At 48.0% G+C, this 20,221-nt stretch overlaps 8 pseudogenes; all 8 read right to left on the reverse strand.

Moving 5' to 3' along the window:
• Window positions 1-3,835: 3,835 nt before the first annotated feature.
• Window positions 3,836-3,955, reverse strand: LOC141268564 (5S ribosomal RNA; annotated as a pseudogene).
• Window positions 3,956-4,576: 621 nt separating this feature from the next.
• On the reverse strand, window positions 4,577-4,695 carry LOC141268550 (5S ribosomal RNA; annotated as a pseudogene).
• Window positions 4,696-5,617: 922 nt separating this feature from the next.
• Window positions 5,618-5,737, reverse strand: LOC141267497 (5S ribosomal RNA; annotated as a pseudogene).
• Window positions 5,738-6,356: 619 nt separating this feature from the next.
• Window positions 6,357-6,475, reverse strand: LOC141268038 (5S ribosomal RNA; annotated as a pseudogene).
• A 942-nt stretch (window positions 6,476-7,417) lies between these two features.
• LOC141267710 (5S ribosomal RNA) lies at window positions 7,418-7,537 on the reverse strand (annotated as a pseudogene).
• Window positions 7,538-9,133: 1,596 nt separating this feature from the next.
• LOC141269571 (5S ribosomal RNA) lies at window positions 9,134-9,253 on the reverse strand (annotated as a pseudogene).
• A 621-nt stretch (window positions 9,254-9,874) lies between these two features.
• On the reverse strand, window positions 9,875-9,993 carry LOC141267977 (5S ribosomal RNA; annotated as a pseudogene).
• A 943-nt stretch (window positions 9,994-10,936) lies between these two features.
• LOC141269566 (5S ribosomal RNA) lies at window positions 10,937-11,056 on the reverse strand (annotated as a pseudogene).
• Between the last annotated feature and the right edge of the window lie 9,165 nt (window positions 11,057-20,221).

Genomic DNA, 20,221 nt, shown 5'->3' on the forward strand with positions numbered 1-20,221 from the left:
AACAATTTTGGGTTAAATATATATATATCTAAAACTTCATATGTGGAATGTTTGAGTTGAACAGATCTGAGAATGTCAGAGTGAAGGTGACAGATGAGTAAATCAGCAGCTGCTAAGTGTGATTGATGTGACAGAGGCCTCGTATGTTTGTATGTTTGAAAAAAAAAAATGTTTCTTTATGTGAAGGTACAAAAATATATTTAATTCTGAGGAAATTATAATACATAATTAGGTATTATCTACATATATATATTTCTATATTTCTTTAATAATTATTATTTCTTGATTTAACTAATAGTGGATAAGGGCAACCACACATCAAAATGGTTTACAAAGCAAATTTATATTTAGAATAATTTTCCACATGATAATATTCTTGAATAACTATAATATTATTTTTAATGGTTACCTAAATAGGTACACACCTCTCTTTAGTCAAATCTATGCTACTCATCGATATGAAATTTATGCACAATATTTCTAGAAGAATAATTATTTTTAATTTGGTTCTAATATATACATACATTTTATAAAATAATATTTTTGGTATTAAGGGGGAAAATGTGTTTTTGATCCTGATTACATAATCACTTTTGATCAATACTTATTTTCCACACATTTTAATAAAGAAGAAATAATAATAAGGTACTATGGATAATTAAGAAGGGTATTACATGCAAAGTTGCATAATTTAATATTTTTTGGTGGTACAAGGTTATGACAAATATGAAATCATCCAGATAATGGAGATATAAGGGTATTTTTTATGGAGAATATAATTACTTTCATTTTTAAAATTTTATTCTTACTTTATACTTCTTATTTTTCTATTTTTTTATTTTTTAATTCTCATTTGATTTTATTTGAGTTCAATATCTCAATTGAGAAAACACATTAATATTTAATAAAGTAATGTCTAATACAAGAGTATTGCTTCATTAAATATATATTGCTAAGGAAAAAAATGTTTACATTTTCTGAGTAAACACAACAATTCATTCATTCATTTATTCATTCATTCATTCATTCATACATTCATATATTTATTCATTTTGGTTCAGGAGTATACATTCTTTGATATTATTGGTTTAATAAAGATATAAAAACTTGTTTTTTCAAAATACACTGACACCTATGGGTTGGAAAAGGTAATTACACCTATGACATAAAAATATTCTATCATATGGAGAACTTGATTGATAATGAATTATTATCTATTATTGTTTATTATTCCAAACATAATTTATTTTAATATTTTGATAATAATTAGATGGATATTACTGATTGCTATGGTACGCTGTGATATTATACGTTAGGAAAAATTGCCAGATTTGGTATCAGATTAGGGAATGAAGACTTCAATCAAGACATCGCAATTATGAATTCTATCTTAATAAAGACTTTTAATTTTTATAAATCAAAGAGATTCTCAAAAGTTACAAGAAGAAGCAACTGATATCCGGACGTCTCAGAAGGTAACAGGTGTGAATGCTGAGTGTTATAATAGACTGTGTCCATTACATACAATACAATTCACACCATTGATCACCAGGACGGCAGAGGACGATGATCCTATATGTACTGTGTTGTGTTCAAGTTTCAAAACGTTCCACTGGTTTCTTATCACCTGCAACGCTTCAATGAAAGCTGGTGAACAGGTAATACCTGGCATATGTGTCCTGTATATAAAGGACTGAGTACTGGTTATGGTGCTATATAAAGCAGGAAAGTGTCAAGTTAACCCTTGCTTTACTGACCAAAGACGTCACATCTGTTCCAAAAGTGACACGAGACCAGTGCGGACACACGGAAGATTCCAAAGACGATCCAACGTAAGTCCAGGTGACACTGCACAGATATTAAAGCTACATTTCATCCATGGACTTTGTTTTCTTATCAACTGACACACATGATCTTTCTAATAAAGAGTACAGTTTATGGACTGAACAATAATGAACACAATTATGGACTGTACAATATCTACATGCTGTAATTTATTTCAAAGGAGTTATCATCTAAAGACTGTGTTATAAAAGAACCAAGAAGAAGACGAGACGACGACCCGATGACATCAGATGATGACGATTGAACCCGCGATTGCTTCAATTTAGATATAGGGAAGTATAATTATACATATTAAATGAATATTAGTCACGGCTTACCATAACATGAATTCACATCATTATATAACAATAATCCGATATTGATACTATTATTACTATTATTATTATTATGGAAATTTAATGATATTGCCAAGGAAGAAGGAAAGAAAAAATGATTGATGAATGTATCTTTATTTGAGAAATTTCAGTTAAAGTCCTTTTATTCTCAAAAAAGGGGGAAATGTTAAATTGTTAATTATGGAAATTCATTTGGAATGTTAATCGATAATCATTTTTCTGAGTTCTATGCCTCAGTCATCGTGTCTAGTTGACATGCGCTATTTGTGTGTGTATTTTTGGTTCACTACCATATGTAGAACAGGTGTCCATACGACTGGCTATAAAAGCCCATGGTACAGAAAGGGGGGGGCTCTCTTGCTCTGCCCACCCCACAAGACACAGAATCTTCATGCCGAGAAGCAGATGACATGTAGGCCTGGACACATACTGGACAAAGACATGATTTACCAGCCAGGATCCAAGGAAAGATGGGTGAATCTCAACAATTAAGCTAATTATGGACAAATGGACAATTACTTTATAACTAATTATTGTATGTACCTGCTGCAATCTGATTCTTTTTAATGGACAATCCAAGAATAAATAGATACATTTTTTTATAAGAATATCGTGATATTGATACTTTGAGAAGTCCTCAGTAGAAAAAAATGATACAGGAAGAGTATAATTTTACAGTCTCCCCTCCAAGTACTAACCAGGCCCGACCCTGCTTAGCTTCCAAAATCAGATGAGATTGGGCGTGTTCAGGGTGGTGTGGAAGTTGGCAGAGACAAGCCTCTCAATTGCTGCTTTTCTACTTTGACGTCTGGCTGCCGGCTGCCGGCTGCCGGCTGCCCTTTCCAGTGCTCAGCAAGACCAGGTCCTCTTGTGCTTTCCCTTCTCTTCAATTTTTTTGCTGGCTTCCTTAAAAGGTCTTGTAGACACAACGCCCCACTCAGAGCCGCTGAGCTCACTGATCGGCTGCAGCGCTGTAGACGGAACGTCAGCTTCACGGCCAATGCCACAGGCCGGGAGCAGAGGCGAGACTCACCGGTAGACCCGGGTAGGGTGAGTAGAGCGCGGTTAGTTGCTTTCTAATAGGCTGCAGTCGGGGATTAACTTTTAATGAAAGGGAACAATCCCTTTGACTGTCTGCAGCGCGCCACACCTAGGAAGCGCACTCTCACACACAAGCCAGCATGCACACTTGCTCGCACGTGACAACACCCCCTATCTGCCCCTACAACCTCTCCGTCACCATGCGTCAGACTCTCCTGCCTGTTTTATGATTTCAGGTCCCTAGCAGGAATCACCCCCCCCCTCCCCAATTCCTTCCGCACCTTCCTTGCCTTCCTTGCACTGAGGTTAGCTCTTTGTCAGCCGTCTGGCTTGGTTACACAAGCTTCTTTGCAGAGAAACATGTTACTTCTGCTGGCCCTCGCTAGGCGGCCGGCATCCAAAGCCATCATTTCCACACGGCGAGCTGCGGAGTCAATAAGCACTCCTATGCGTGGCAAGGAGCTCGGTATCAGGCCTGCGTAGTAGCGTACTTTGCTACCAACTGGCTCAGAGGCCTTGGGGCTTCCATCATCTAAGTTACTTAAGGTCGGTGTCCGGTAAGGCGCCGTTCCATGCTAGCCGAGCTGGGCAGTAGGGCAAAACGTCATCAAAATGTTCTACAGCACCCAGTGTTGCCATGAGGTCTCCCATCCAAGTACTGTCCAAGCCCAGCCCTGCTTTGCTTCCGAGATCAGATGAGATCGGGAGTATCCAAGGTGGTACGGCCAGTAGAAGCTGCTCGATCCATCGCCCAGCCAGCCTTTCTCAGGATCGCTTGGTGGCGAGCAATCTGGCCGTGACGGGGCGGGCTCCGAAGGGTCCATGCAAAGTCTGTGCCGTCCCTACAGGTGTGGTCTGTTTAGCTGTGATTCACGCGCCGCATCAGGTGTCTTCAAAAATGGCTCGGCGCAGGGTCTCCTGCAGGCTAAACCCTTCATCGCGGTAATGTGACAGAAAGAGCAAGCTGGAACCGTAACTTGGGGGCGGAGCGAGACTTCCAGGGGTGAATGAAGAAAGAGGGTGAGATGGTTGCCAGTGACTTTGAGCTGCTCTTCAGGGGGGAGGGTCGTGTTGCCTGCAAAGGTCTTCTGCTTGGGGTTACCGGTGGTTGCCTCCAGCCACCAGGGAGACGCTTGTCCTGGTGAAAAGCAGCCTAGTATTAAAAGTAAAGAAGCAACAATGCTGGAGGCCCACGGTGATCAGAAGGATGCTGGTATTTTGCAGAGATGAAATAGCGCAAGAGAGAAAGCAAATGAAAAAAAGAAAAGAGAATGAATGTGTGCACTTGTGAAAGGGAATGGAAAAAAGGCATAGAAGAGAGTGCCCCCTGCTGGTGGAAGGAAGGAAAAAGCATAAGCCTACAGCACCTGGTATTCCCAGGCTATCTCCCATCCAAGTACTAACCAGGCCCAACCATGCTTAGCTTCCAAGATCAGACAAGATCAGGCGTGCTCAGGGTGGTGTGGCCGTAGGCAGAAGCAAGCCTTTTCGCTTGCTGCTTTTCTACTTTGATGTCTGGCTGCCGGCTGCCCTTTCCAGTGCTCAGCAAGACCAGGTCCTTTTGTGCTTTCCCTTTTCTTCAATTTATTTGCTGGCTTCCTTAAAAGGTCTTGTAGACTCAACGCCCCACTCAGAGCCGCTGAGCTCACTGATCGGCTGCAGCGCTGTCGACGGAACGTCAGCTTGATGGCCAATGCCACAGGCCGGGAGCAGAGGGGAGACTCACCGGTAGACCCGGGTAGGTTGAGTAGAGCGCGGTTAGTTGCTTTCTAATAGGCTGCAGCCGGGGATTAACTTTTAATGAAAGGGAACAATCCCTATGACTGTCTGCAGCACGCCACACCTAGGAAGCGCACTATCACACACAAGCCAGCATTCACACGTGCTCGCACGTGACAACACCCCCTATCTGCCCCTACAACCTCTCCATCACCATGCGTCAGACTCTCCTGCCTGTTTTATGATTTCAAGGCCCTAGCAGGAATCACCCCCCCCTCCCCAATTCCTTCCACACCTTCCTTGCACTGAGGTTAGCTCTTTGTCAGCCGTCTGGCTTGGTTACACAAGCTTCTTTGCAGAGAAACATGTTACTTCTGCTGGCCCTCTCTAGGCGGCCGGCATCCAAAACCTTCCCTGGGCACCTGCTGTAAGCCTGGCCCCTTCACGGCCCCGGGTGCTTTTAACACCATCATTTCCACACGGCGAGCTGCGGTGTCAATAGGCACTCCTAGCCGTGGCAAGGAGCTCTGTGTCAGGCCTGCGTAGTAGCGTACTTTGCTACCAACTGGCTCAGAGGCCTTGGGGCTTCCATCATCTAAGTTACTTAAGGTCGGTGTCCGGTAAGGCGCCGTTCCATGCTAGCCGAGCTGGGCAGTAGGGCAAAACGTCATCAAAATGTTCTACAGCACCTGGTGTTCCCAGGAGGTCTCCCATCCAAGTACTGTCCAAGCCCAGCCCTGCTTTGCTTCCGAGATCAGACGATATCGGGCGTATCCAAGGTGGTATGGCCAGTAGAAGCTGCTCGATCCATCGCCCGGCCAGCCTTTCTCAGGATCGATTGGTGGCGAGCAATCTGGCCGTGACGGGGCGGGCTCCGAAGGGTCCATGCAAAGGTTGTGTCGTCCCTACAGGTGTGGTTTGTTTAGCAGTGATTCACCCGACGCATCAGGTGTCTTCAAAAATGTCTCGGCGCAGGGTCTCCTGCAGGCTAAACCCTTCATCTCGGTAATGTGACAGACAGAGCAAGCTGGACCCGTAACTTGGGGGCGGTGCGAGATGTCCAGGGGTAAATGAAGGAAGAGGGTGAGATGGTTGCCAGTGACTTTGAGCTGCTCTTCAGGGGGGAGGGTCGTGTTGCCTGCAAAGGTCTTCTGCTTGGGGTTACCGGTTGTTGCCTCCAGCCACACGGGAGACGCTGGTCCTGGTGAAATGGAGCCTAGTATTAAAAGTAAAGAAGCAACAATGCTGGAGGCCCACGGTGATCAGAAGGATGCTGGTATTTTGCAGAGATGAAATAGCGCAAGAGAAAGCAAATGAAAAAAAGAAAAGAGAATGAATGTGTGCACTTGTAAAAGGGAAAGGAAAAAAGGCATAGAAGAGAGTGCCCCCTGCTGGTGGAAGGAAGGAAAAAGCAAAAGCCTACAGTACCTGGTATTCCCAGGAGGTCTCCCATCCAAGTACTAACCAGGCCCAACCCTGCTTAGCTTCTGAGATCAGACAAGATTGGGCATGTTCAGGGTGGTGTGGCCATATGCAGAGATGAGTCACCCACTTGCTGCTTTTCTACTTTGAAGTCTGGCTGCTGGCTGCCCTTTCCAGTGCTCAGCAAGACCAGGTCCTTTTGTGCTTTCCCTTCTCTTCAATTTTTTTGCTGGCTTCCTTAAAAGGTCTTGTAGACAGAAGGCCCCACTCAGAGCCGCAGAGCTCACTGATCGGCTGCAGCGCTGTAGACGGAACGTCAGCTTCACGGCCAATGCCACAGGCCGGGAGCAGAGGCGAGACTCACCGGTAGACCCGGGTAGGGTGAGTAGAGCGTGGTTAGTTGCTTTCTAATAGCCTGCAGCCGGGGATTAACTTTTATTGAAAGGGAACAATCCCTTTGACTGTCTGCAGCGCGCCACACCTAGGAAGCGCACTCTCACACACAAGCCAGCATGCACACGTGCTCGCACGTGACAACACCACCTATCTGCCCCTACAACCTCTCCGTCACCATGCGTCAGACTCTCCTGCCTGTTTTATGATTTCAGGGCCCTAGCAGGAATCACCCCCCCCCTCCCCAATTCCTTCCGCACCTTCCTTGCCTTCCTTGCACTGAGGTTAGCTCTTTGGCAGCCGTCTGGCTTGGTTACACAAGCTTCTTTGCAGAGAAACATGTTACTTCTGCTGGCCCTCGCTAGGCGGCCGGCATCCAAAGCCTTCCCTGGGCACCTGCTGAAAGCCTGGCCCCTTCACGGCCCCGGGTGCTTTTAACGCCATCATTTCCACACGGCGAGCTGCGGAGTCAATAAGCACTCCTACCCGTGGCAAGGAGCTCAGTGTCAGGTCTGCGTGAAGGCGGCGGGGTAGCGTACTTAGCTGCCAACTGGCTCAGAGACCTTGGGGCTTCCATCATCTAAGTTACTTAAGGTCGGTGTCCGGCAAGGCGCCGTTCCATGCTAGCCGAGCTGGGCAGTAAGGCAAAACGTCATCAAAATGGTCTACAGCACCCGGTGTTCCCAGGAGGTCTCCCATCCAAGTACTGTCTGAGCCCAGCCCTGCTTTGCTTCCGAGATCAGACGAGATCGGGCGTATCCAAGGTGGTATGGCCAGTAGAAGCTGCTCGATCCATCGCCCGGCCAGCCTTTCTCAGGATCGCTTGGTGGCGAGCAATCTGGCCGTGACGGGGCGGGCTCCGAAGGGTCAATGCAAAGTCTGTGCCGTCCCTACAGGTGTGGTTTGTTTAGCAGTGATTCACCCGCCGCATCAGGTGTCTTCAAAAATGTCTCGGCGCAGGTTCTCCTGCAGGCTAAACACTTCATCGCGGTAATGTGACAGAAAGAGCAAGCTGGACCCGTAACTTGGGGGCGGAGCGAGACGTCCAGGGGTGAATGAAGGAAGAGGGTGAGATGGTTGCCAGTGACTTTGAGCTGCTCTTCAGGGGGGAGGGTCGTGTTGCCTGCAAAGGTCTTCTGCTTGGGGTTACCGGTGGTTGCCTCCAGCCACGCGGGAGACGCTGGTCCTAGTGAAAAGGAGCCTAGTATTAAAAGTAAAGAGGCAACAATGCTGGAGGCCCACGGTGATCAGAAGGATGCTGGTATTTTGCAGAGATGAAATAGCGCAAGAGAGAAAGCAAATGAAAAAAAGAAAAGAGAATGAATGTGTGCACTTGTGAAAGGGAATGGAAAAAAGGTATAGAAGAGAGTGCCCCCTGCTGGTGGAAGGAAGGAAAAAGCAGATTGGGCGTGTTCAGGGTGGTGTGGCCGTAGGCAGAAACTAGCCTCTCACTTGCTGCTTTTCTACTTTGACGTCTGGCTGCCGGCTGCCCTTTCCAGTGCTCAGCAAGACCAGGTCCTTTTGTGCTTTCCCTTTTTTTCAATTTTTTTGCTGGCTTCCTTAAAAGGTCTTGTAGACTCAACGCCCCACTCAGAGCCGCTGAGCTCACTGATCGGCTGAAGCGCTGTCGACGGAACGTCAGCTTCACGGCCAATGCCACAGGCCGGGAGCAGAGGTGAGACTCACTGGCAGACCCGGGTAGGGTGAGTAGTGCGCGGTTAGTTGCTTTCTAATAGGCTGCAGCCGGGGATTAACTTTTAATGAAAGGGAACAATCCCTTTGACTGTCTGCAGCGCGCCACACCTAGGAAGCGCACTTTCACACACAAGCCAGCATGCACACGTGCTCGCACGTGACAACACCCCCTATCTGCCCCTACAACCTCTCCGTCACCATGCGTCAGACTCTCCTACCTGTTTTATGATTTCAGGGCCCTAGCAGGAATCACCACCCCCCTCCCCAATTCCTTCCGCACCTTCCTTGCCTTCCCTGCACTGAGGTTAGCTCTTTGGCAGCCGTCTGGCTTGGTTACACAAGCTTCTTTGCAGAGAATCATGTTACTTCTGCTGGCCCTCGCTAGGAGGCCGGCATCCAAAACCTTCCCTGGGCACCTTCTGAAAGCCTGGCCCCTTCACGGCCCCGGGTGCTTTTAACGCCATCATTTCCACACGGCGAGCTGCGGAGTCAATAAGCTCTCCAAGCCGTGGCAAGGAGCTCGGTGTCAGGTCTGCGTGAAGGGCGGCGGGGTAGCGTACTTAGCTGTCAACTGGCTCAGAGGCCTTGGGGCTTCCATCATCTAAGTTACTTAAGGTCGGTGTACGGCAAGGCACCGTTCCATGCTAGCCGAGCTGGGCAGTAGGGCAAAATGTCATCAAAATGGTCTACAGCACCCGGTGTTCCCAGGATGTGTCCGATCCAAGTACTGTCCGAGCCCAGCCCTGCTTTGCTTCCGAAATCAGAAGAGATCGGGCGTATCCAAGGTGGCATGGCCAGTAGACGTTGCTCGATCCATCGCCCGGCCAGCCTTTCTCAGGATCGCTTGATGGCTTGCAATCTGGCCGTGACGGGGCGGGATCCGAAGGGTCCATGCAAAGGCTGTGCCGTCCCTACAGGTGTGGTTTGTTTAGCAGTGATTCACCCGCCGCATCAGGTGTCTTCAAAAATGTCTCGGCGCAGGGTCTCCTGCAGGCTAAACCCTTCATCGCGGTAATGTGACAGAAAGAGCAAGCTGGACCCGTAACTTGGGGGCGGAGCGAGACATCCAGGGGTGAATGAACGACGAGGGTGAGATGGTTGCCAGTGACTTTGAGCTGCTCTTCAGGGGGGAGGGTCGTGTTGCCTGCAAAGGTCTTCTGCTTGGGGTTACCGGTGGTTGCCTCCAGCCACGCGGGAGACGCTGGTCCTAGTGAAAAGGAGCCTAGTATTAAAAGTAAAGAGGCAACAATGCTGGAGGCCCACGGTGATCAGAAGGATGCTGGTATTTTGCAGAGATGAAGTAGCGCAAGAGAGAAAGCAAATGAAAAAAAGAAAAGAGAATGAATGTGTGCACTTGTGAAAGGAAATGGAAAAAAGGTATAGAAGAGAGTGCCCCCTGCTGGTGGAAGGAAGGAAAAAGCATTAGCTTACAGCACCTGGTATTCCCAGGTGGTCTCCCATCCAAGTACTAACCAGGCCCAACCCTGCTTAGCTTTCAAAATCAGACAAGATTGGGCGTGTTCAGGCTGGTGTGGCCATAGGCAGAAACTAGCCTCTCACTTGCTGCTTTTCTACTTTGACATCTGGCTGCCGGCTGCCCTTTCCAGTGCTCAGCAAGACCAGGTCCTTTTGTGCTTTCCCTTTTCTTCAATTTTTTTGCTGGCTTCCTTAAAAGGTCTTGTAGACTCAACGCCCCACTCAGAGCCGCTGAGCTCACTGATCGGCTGAAGTGCTGTCGACGGAACGTCAGCTTCACGGCCAATGCCACAGGCCGGGAGCAGAGGTGAGACTCACTGGCAGACCCGGGTAGGGTGAGTAGTGCGCGGTTAGTTGCTTTCTAATTGGCTGCAGCCGGGGATTAACTTTTAATGAAAGGGAACAATCCCATTGACTGTCTGCAGCGCGCCACACCTAGGAAGCGCACTTTCACACACAAGCCAGCATGCACACGTGCTCGCACGTGACAACACCCCCTATCTGCCCCTACAACCTCTCCGTCACCATGCGTCAGACTCTCCTGCCTGTTTTATGATTTCAGGGCCCTAGCAGGAATCACCACCCCCCTCCCCAATTCCTTCCGCACCTTCCTTGCCTTCCTTGCACTGAGGTTAGCTCTTTGGCAGCCGTCTGGCTTGGTTACACAAGCTTCTTTGCAGAGAATCATGTTACTTCTGCTGGCCCTCGCTAGGCGGCCGGCATTAAAAACCTTCCCTGGGCACCTTCTGAAAGCCTGGCCCCTTCACGGCCCCGGGTGCTTTTAACGCCATCATTTCCACACGGCGAGCTGCGGAGTCAATAAGCTCTCCAAGCCGTGGCAAGGAGCTCGGTGTCAGTTCTGCGTGAAGGGCGGCGGGGTAGCGTACTTAGCTGTCAACTGGCTCAGAGGCCTTGGGACTTCCATCATCTAAGTTACTTAAAGTCGGTGTACGGCAAGGCACCGTTCCATGCTAGCCGAGCTGGGCAGTAGGGCAAAATGTCATCAAAATGGTCTACAGCACCCGGTGTTCCCAGGATGTGTCCCATCCAAGTACTTTTCGAGCCCAGCCCTGCTTTGCTTCCGAAATCAGAAGAGATCGGGCGTATCCAAGGTGGCATGGCCAGTAGACGTTGCTCGATCCATCGCCCGGCCAGCCTTTCTCAGGATCGCTTGATGGCTTGCAATCTGGCCGTGACGGGGCGGGATCCGAAGGGTCCATGCAAAGGCTGTGCCGTCCCTACAGGTGTGGTTTGTTTAGCAGTGATTCACCCGCCGCATCAGGTGTCTTCAAAAATGTCTCGGCGCAGGGTCTCCTGCAGGCTAAACCCTTCATCGCGGTAATGTGACAGAAAAAGCAAGCTGGACCCGTAACTTGGGGCAGAGCGAGACATCCAGGGGTGAATGAACGAAGAGGGTGAGATGGTTGCCAGTGACTTTGAGCTGCTCTTCAGGGGGGAGGGTCGTGTTGCCTGCAAAGGTCTTCTGCTTGGGGTTACCGGTGGTTGCCTCGAGCAACCCGGGAGACGCTGGTCCTGGTGAAAAGGAGCATAGTATTAATAGTAAATAAGCAACAATGCTGGAGGCCCACGGTGATCAGAAGGATGCTGGTATTTTGCAGAGATGAAATAGCGCAAGAGAGAAAGCAAATGAAAAAAAGAAAAGAGAATGAATGTGTGCACTTGTGAAAGGGAATGGAAAAAAGGCATAGAAGAGAGTGCCCCCTGCTGGTGGAAGGAAGGAAAAAGCAAAAGCCTACAGCACCTGGCATTCCCAGGCGGTCTCTGTTAAATGGTTAATTATGGAAATTCATTTGGAATGTTAATCGTAATCATTTTTCTGAGTTCTATGCCTCAGCCATTGTGTCTAGTTGACATGCGCTATTTGTGTGTGTATTTTTGGTTCACTACCATATGTAGAACAGGTGTCCATACGACTGGCTATAAAAGCCCATGGTACAGAAAGGGGGGCCCACCCCACAAGACACAGAATCTTCATGCTGAGAAGCAGATGACATGTAGGCCTGGACACATGCTGGACAAAGACATGATTTACCAGCCAGGATCCAAGGAAAGATGGGTGAATCTCAACAATTAAGCAAATTATGGACAAATGAACAATTACTTTATAACTAATTATTGTATGTACCTGCTGCAATCTGATTCTTTTTAATGGACAATCCAAGAATAAATAGATACATTTTTTTATAAGAATATCATGATATTGATACTTTGAGAAGTCCTCAGTAGAAAAAAATAATACAGGAAGAGTATTATTTTACAATGGTGAGCCAGCCAGTCCTGTTTTTTTGTTTTTTAAATTAAGTAAGTGAATTTCTTCCGTGAACAAGGGGGGAGTCCTGACGAGCTGAACAGCTGTTGTTCACGTATCAGTAAATTCACTAGTTTGTCACGAGAAGCAGAAAGGACCTACAGACTGAGGAAAGACAGGAAGCAGAGGTACTAACAAGGAACAGAATCACACAGGAAAAGAATCAGACGAACTGAAGACAGGACGTGCTGATAAAGAGAAGCCAAGGAATCTTAAGGTAAGCAAAATATGGATATAATTTCTTCTTTTGCTAAACAAAGTAATATTAATTTCAAAGTTAATGTAGGAGATGACATAGAAGTTTTGTGGCTCAGTTTATACAAAGAATGTGAATTGCAGAATTTACAGTTAACTTCTAAATTGGTAAAAAGAGACAAACAGAAATTGAGAAATATTCTACATTTGGTAGATTTTTTTCATAGTCTTGTGTTAGAGATTTCTAAGCAGGAAAATAGTGTAGAAGTGTCAGACGGTGATACTGATTCTGACTGTAATGTGAAAAATGAACAAGAAGTAAGACACGTGTCTGTAACTGAAGGTGACCTTGGGTCTGACCAAGAGACGGACATACAGAAACCTGACATGGGAGGAGACATGACTGACATACGAGAAACCGACATACTAGGTGATGTGGGAGGAGACGTGAGTGACGTAGTAGGAACGGACGTACAAGAGCCACTAAAAATATCAGAGAATTCTGGAATTACCCAGGCTCAACTCCAAATTAAAATGAGGAAAAATTTGCTGAAATTATACAAAATCATGCCAAAATATGATGTCAAAATCCATGCCTGTAGAAATTCAGAGACATTTGAGAGCTTCTCTGATAAGTTTGATTTATCCAATGAGGAGAGGAATCAATTATTTAAAATATGGATTCCTGTGACATTGTCCAGACGTATACATTTAATGCTCTGTGAAAATGACTCTCCTAATGGATGGGAAAATGATTCGGACAGATTAAGATATTTGATTTATTGTGTCACAAAGGATTTTCCCAACATAGAAGATCTGCAGAAACTAAGGATTGGTAGGAAGGAATGTACATATACATTCATGTCCATATTTGAACGGTTGTACAAAGCTCTCATCAAAAATGGAAAAGTACAACATATGATAACAACTTTTGTACAAAAATTCAAATTCCTAAATTCAGTTTCCCAAGTTATGGCATCACAAAAAAATTCATTATTTGAATGTCCGCAGATGCTGGATTTTGTTAGAAAACATGAGAATCGTGAAAAGAAAATAAATCAAGCTAAATTTATAAAACCAGGAAAGGTAAAATCTTACCAAAAGCCAATATCAAACTCTCCTGGACTGAGTCATCCCCATAGTGAACTCTATCAAATACGCAGAAGATTTCATATATGTTATAAGCCATATCAGCCAGTGCAAAGATCCATCTCTCCACAGAATGAGTTAATTCTCAGTCAGAACTCTGATTCTCTAAAAAGGAAAATGGCTGAAACTGATGGACAGAGACAGGTGAGCCGACCAACTCACAGTGACGTCATGGAATGTGGACAGAAGAACAGGCAGTTCTCTGAGGTTTTGAAGGATAGAAAAATGTCTTTCCTAAATAGGGCGTTCCTGGAGATATTTGAGAGAGACAGAAGATTTGGTTTAGGGAGTGGCTAAGGAAAAACTGTAATTATAATGTTGTATCAAAATGTAATACAATGTCTCAATATTTATTTATTATCTTATACAGTAAAATTGTAGTTACATAGTTTCTAATAGTTCATATATATATATATATATATATATATATATATATACACTTGTCTAAGTAGAGATTGCGTATAATTGTATTTATATATACGTTTATAAAATATATATATATATATTAATTAATAAATTAGAACTTCATATTTATAAATTTAAGTAGCAATATTTTGAATTCCATTAGAACCAACCAATATATGTATAAGATATTTAAATAATTCTGTTTCTGTATGAATTTGATATTTAATTTTATTTTCTTATATTTCCTTAGAGTTTTCATTCCAAAGCAGGATTTGATCAAAGAACTCTAAAATTGGATTTATTTCTTTATTCACACAGGAAGTGAAAAAATTGCATGATTTTATGTGTATAACATTTTAAAATAATAACAATATATCTAGTTGAACTATAATATATATGTAATAATTATGAATTCTTTTGTGTTGCTAATATTTTCTGTGCATGAAGTGTTCGTGCAAATTAAAGTAGCTTTACAGCATGACGTGTGACAGCTGCGGCCTTTGAACTTTGAGCTAATAGTATAGGATCCCATTCATTCTATTTTCAACTGATGTAACTTAAGACCGGGCAGCCAGTGAAAAAAGAATCTAAGACAAGAGTTTTTTCAAGTGTCTGAAATTCCAGTGACTTACTCTCATATTATATAATATGTACTTGGGGAATATTCAAAGAAATATAAAGATATTCAATTGATATGGCAATGCGCATTAATAAATTGGGATACAACAATTTTGGGTTAAATATATATATATATATATATATATCTAAAACTTCATATGTGGAATGTTTGAGTTGAACAGATCTGTGAATGTGTAGCATCGGCGTCTCTGCCCCGTTCTAGGCAGAGACGCCGTCCCTCTCACCTCCCCGCTCCTGGCGCGGCGTCCTCCAGCGCTTCTCTCCCCACTGCTTCCGGCACGCGCTCCTTCCCCGGCAGTGTGCTTAGGGCGCGCGCGCGCGCGCTCCCCCTCTCTTAAAGGGACCGCGCGCCCCGTCCTAAGGCGTCCCCGGCCAATTGCCGGAGGACCTCCCATATAAAAGGCACCTCCTCCAAAATGGAGGTGCCCGAGCAATGTTGTAGCACTGTTCACTTCTCTGCTTCAGCCCTCAGGTCTCGTTGCCAGTTACCTGCCAGATACCTGCCAGATTCCTGCCAGTCTGCTGTCTAATTCCTGCCTGATAACCTGCTACCTGCCTGCTAGCCTGAGGTCTGACGGTCTGCCCTCCAACTTCTGTCAGTCTGTCTAAGGACCAGCTTGCCCGCTCACCTGGGAGCGCACATCTTCTACCTGCCTGCTTGCCTGAGGTCCGACGGTCTGCCTTCCAACTCCTGTCAGTCTGTCTAAGGACCAGCTTGCCCGCTCACCTGGGAGCGCTCATCTGCTGCCTGTCTGCTAGCCTACCAGGAGGCTCTGCCGTCACGTGCTGTGACCACCCGCCTGTCCAGAGACTCCTGCCCGCTCACCTGGGAGCGCTCATCTGCTACCTGTCTGTTGGTCTTCCTGGAGGCTCCGCCGTCACATGCTGTGACCACCCGTTTATCCAGAGACTCTCGCCTGCTCACCTGGGAGCTCACGTCTATCATCTGCCGCCACAGGTCGTACCAATCCTTTACCCAGAGACTGCCCCGGTCACTTGCCGTGACCTCCTGCCCGTTCATCCAGAGACTGCCCCGGTCACTTGCCGTGACCTCCTGCCCGTTCATCCAGAGACTGCCCCGGTCACTTGCCGTGACCTCCTGTCCGTTCATTCAGAGACTGTCCCAGTCACCTGCTGTGACTGCCTGCCCGTCTACCCTGGTCGCCACCCGCTCCCTTACAAGGATCGCCCCCTTGTATAGTAGCTCAGAGGTTCCGCCTCCCAGACCCGTTACAGTTTGCTCGGGCCATGGAACCCGGTGGCACCCAAGCTCCCTCGCTCTCGGACCTGTGTCATGAACTGTCCCGTCAGAGGTCCCAACAGGAGTCCATCCTGGGTCACCTGCGGAATGTCAATTCTCGCCTGGACACTCTGACTGCTCTGCCTGCAACCACCGCCAGTGCCATGACTCGCAATCCGGCAGCTCCACTGCCCACTAATAACATGGTATCCTACCCCGGACCACGGCTTTCTGCACCTCCTCGTTTCGGAGGCGACTCCGCCCAGGCTCGGGGCTTCATAAATCAGTGCACACTGCACTTTGAACTCCTGTCTCACCAGTTTAACTCCGACCGGGCCAAAATTGCCTTCATCATGTCCCATCTCACCGGGGAGGCCCTGGCCTGGCTAAATCCTCTATGGGAGAGAGGAGACCACCTGGTGTCCGACTTGCCTGCCTTTCTCACGGCTTTCCGGAAAGTCTTCGACGAACCCGGACGGAAGACCTCATCCGCATCATCTCTGCTACGCCTCCGTCAGGGAAGTCTCACCGTGGGCCAATATGCCATACGGTTCCGTACCCTTGCCTCGGAGCTGGCCTGGGATAATGACGCTCTGGTTTCCGTCTTCTGGGAGGGTCTGTCCGGCCGTATTAAAGATGAACTTGCCGGTCGGGACATTCCTACCACTCTCGATGACCTTATAACTCTTGCCACCCGGATTGACCTGCGGTTCCAGGAGCGTGCCAAAGAGGTCACCAGTGACAGGAGGGTTCCACGTCTAGCTCCTACTTTCCAGAAACCCGTCACTCCCTCCGTCTCTCCTCAGCTACACTCTCCTGAGCCTATGCAGGTCGACCAGACCAAGATGGTCGGTTCTCGCCAAGAATCTCGCCGAGCCGAGGGAAGCTGTTTCTATTGTGGCAGTATGAAGCACTTCATCCGTTCCTGCCCGGAAAAACCGGGAAACGCCAGTGTCTAGGACCACTCGGAGAGGTCGTCCTAGACAAAAGTAAGCCCTCTCCGTCTCTGACCTTACCGGTCTCTATTGCTTGGGGAGAGAACCGTCTCTTTGAACTCGCCCATCTGGATTCTGGAGCTGCTGGAAACCTCATCTCCCAGTCTCTGGTAGAGAGATACCATATTCCCACCAAGTCCTTGGCTGAACCATCGTCAGTCGCCTCCGTGGATGGAAGACTTCTCTCGGAGACCATCCTGCTCGTCACCGAACCCATAACCCTGCAGGTGGGAATGCTGCACTCTGAGGAGATCTCATTCCATGTGCTGTCCGGACTTTCTCACTCCCTGTTGCTAGGTCTACCTTGGCTCCAGACACATGAACCCGTATTGAACTGGCGGTCCGGTGAAGTACTCCGATGGGGTCCTGACTGCCATAGGACCTGCCTGGTCCCGGTCCGTCCACTTCGCCCTCAGCCTACTCCAGCTAACTTACCTGGTCTCCCGGCTCCCTACTGGCCCTATGCAGACGTCTTCGGTAAGAAGGAAGCTGAGACGTTGCCACCCCATAGGCCATACGATTGCCCGATCGACCTGGTACCTGGCACCACTCCTCCCCGTGGGCGTATCTACTCGTTGTCTGCAGCCGAGACCCGAGCCATGTCTGAGTACATTGAAGAGAATCTGGCTAGGGGATTTATCCGAAAATCTACCTCCCCGGCTGGAGCCGGATTCTTCTTTGTCAAAAAGAAAGATGACTCGCTACGTCCCTGTATTGACTACAGAGGACTCAATCTCATCACGGTAAAAAACAAATATCCCCTGCCACTCATCTCCGAATTGTTTGACCGTCTCAAGGGCACCAGGATCTTCTCCAAGCTGGATCTACGAGGAGCGTATAATCTGGTCCGTATCCGTCAAGGAGACGAGTGGAAGACGGCATTCAATACCCGGGACGGTCACTACGAGTACCTTGTGATGCCCTTCGGTCTCTGTAATGCTCCCGCGGTCTTTCAGGAACTAGTCAACGACATCTTCCATGACCTCCTGTACTCCTGCGTAGTGGTATACCTGGACGATATCTTGGTCTTCTCTCCGGATCTCCCCACACACCGGAGGGATGTTCGTCAGGTCCTGCTTAGGCTTCGGCAGAACCACCTTTATGCCAAATATGAGAAGTGCCTCTTCGATCAGACCTCCCTTCCGTTCTTGGGCTATGTCATCTCCCAAACAGGTCTGCAAATGGATCCCGAGAAGCTCTCTTCCGTTCTAAAATGCCTCGTCCTGAAGGTTTGAAGGCGATACAGCGATTCCTGGGCTTCGCTAATTATTATCGTCTTTTCATCCCACACTTCTCGTCTCGGACTGCTCCCATATCTGCACTTACCCGTAAGGGGGCTAACCCCAGGACATGGTCGCCTGAAGCCGAGGAGGCCTTCCTTTCCCTAAAGAAAGCCTTCGCCTCTGCTCCCGTCATGCACCGTCCGGACTGTAATAAACAATTCTACCTGGAGGTTGATGCCTCCTCCTCCGGAGCCGGAGCGGTGCTCACCCAGAAGTCTTCTACCGGGAGAATGGTAACGTGCGGCTTCTTCTCCAAAATCTTCTCCTCGTCGGAGCACAACTACTCCATTGGAGACCGGGAATTGCTAGCCATCAAATTGGCACTGGGAGAGTGGCGCTATCTGCTTGAAGGGGCTCTCTACCCGGTAATTATCTACACGGATCACAAAAACCTGGCATATCTCCAAAATGCCCAGAGACTCAATCCTCGCCAGGCCCGGTGGTCGTTGTTTTTTGCCCGCTTCGACTTCATTCTTCATTTCCGTCCGGCGGACAAGAACATCAAAGCTGATGCCTTGTCCCGGTCCTTCTTGTCCTCCGATCAAGAGGAGGAACCTACGCACATCATCGACTCCTCCAAGGTGATGAATGTGGCCCCCTTGGATCTGACTCGTCTTCCACCCGGTAAGACGTTCGTAGCTGTGCCAGATCGGGAGAGGGTTCTTCGCTGGGGACATTCTTCTAAACTAGCTGGCCATGCTGGCCAAAAGAAGACCTTCCAACTTATTACCCGGCATTACTGGTGGCCTACCCTGCGTAAGGACGTGGTAGACTTCGTCGCGGCCTGTTCATCCTGTGCCCGTAACAAAGTTCCCCGACATCTACCTGCCGGCCATCTCCTGCCCCTTCCCGTACCTGCTGCTCCTTGGCAACACATCGCTATGGACTTTATCACCGACTTTCCAGTTTCTGCCGGTTGTACTGTCATTTGGGTTGTCGCTGACCGTTTTTCTAAGATGGCCCACTTCATTCCCCTGCCTGGTCTTCCGTCTGCACCCGAGCTGGCTAAAGACTTTATCCGCCACATCTTCCGTCTCCATGGTCTGCCCCTCCACATCGTGTCGGATCGTGGGGTTCAGTTCACCTCTCGCTTCTGGAGAGCCACATGTAAGCTGCTGGACATTACCGTGGATTTCTCCTCCGCTTACCACCCTCAGTCCAATGGTCAAGTGGAGCGGATCAATCAGATCTTGTCCAGCTACCTCCGGCACTTCGTTGATGCTCACCACTCGGACAGGGTGGATCTCTTACCATGGGCCGAGTTCTCTTATAACAACCATGAGAGCGAGTCCTCTTCCAAATCCCCTTTCTTTATAGTCGGTGGCCAACATCCCCGTATTCCACTTCCTGTCTCCGTTTCTGTGGACAACCCTGCTGCGGAGTCTATTGTCAGCGAATTTTCTACTATTTGGGAGAGCACCAGGTCCGCTCTTCTTCTCTCCTCTGAGCGGATGAAGAGATATGCTGATAAGAGACGTCTGGATCCGCCCCAATTCCGTCCGGGAGACAAGGTTTGGCTCTCATCCAAACATGTGCGGCTCAAAGTACCCTCCTACAAGTTGGGTCCTCGATTCATCGGCCCCTTCGAAGTCCTCAGATAAATTAACCCTGTGGCCTACAAATTAAAACTCCCGGCCACCCTACGGATCCCCAACTCGTTCCACGTATCTCTCCTCAAACCCGTTGTATTTAACTTTTTTTCCAAAAATCCAGGTGCTCCTCCTGCTCCGGTTTCCGCTGATGACATCTTTGATGTAGAGAGTATTCTGGCCTCCAAGAGGGTAAGATGAAAAACCTTTTTTCTGGTAGATTGGAAGGGGTTTGGTCCTGAGCAGAGAACTTGGGAACCCAGGGAGAACATCAACGCCCCGCTTCTCCTTGAGAAATTTCTTTCTGGCCAAAAAAAGAGGGGGCCTAAAGGGGGGGGTACTGTAGCATCGGCGTCTCTGCCCCGTTCTAGGCAGAGACGCCGTCCCTCTCACCTCCCCGCTCCTGGCGCGGCGTCCTCCAGCGCTTCTCTCCCCGCTGCTTCCGGCACGCGCTCCTTCCCTGGCAGTGTG

Source organism: Phyllobates terribilis, unplaced genomic scaffold (genome assembly GCF_046119375.1).
Source record: "Phyllobates terribilis strain yellow unplaced genomic scaffold, ASM4611937v1 Scaffold_4__5_contigs__length_816908805, whole genome shotgun sequence".
Taxonomy (NCBI): Eukaryota; Metazoa; Chordata; class Amphibia; order Anura; family Dendrobatidae; genus Phyllobates; species Phyllobates terribilis.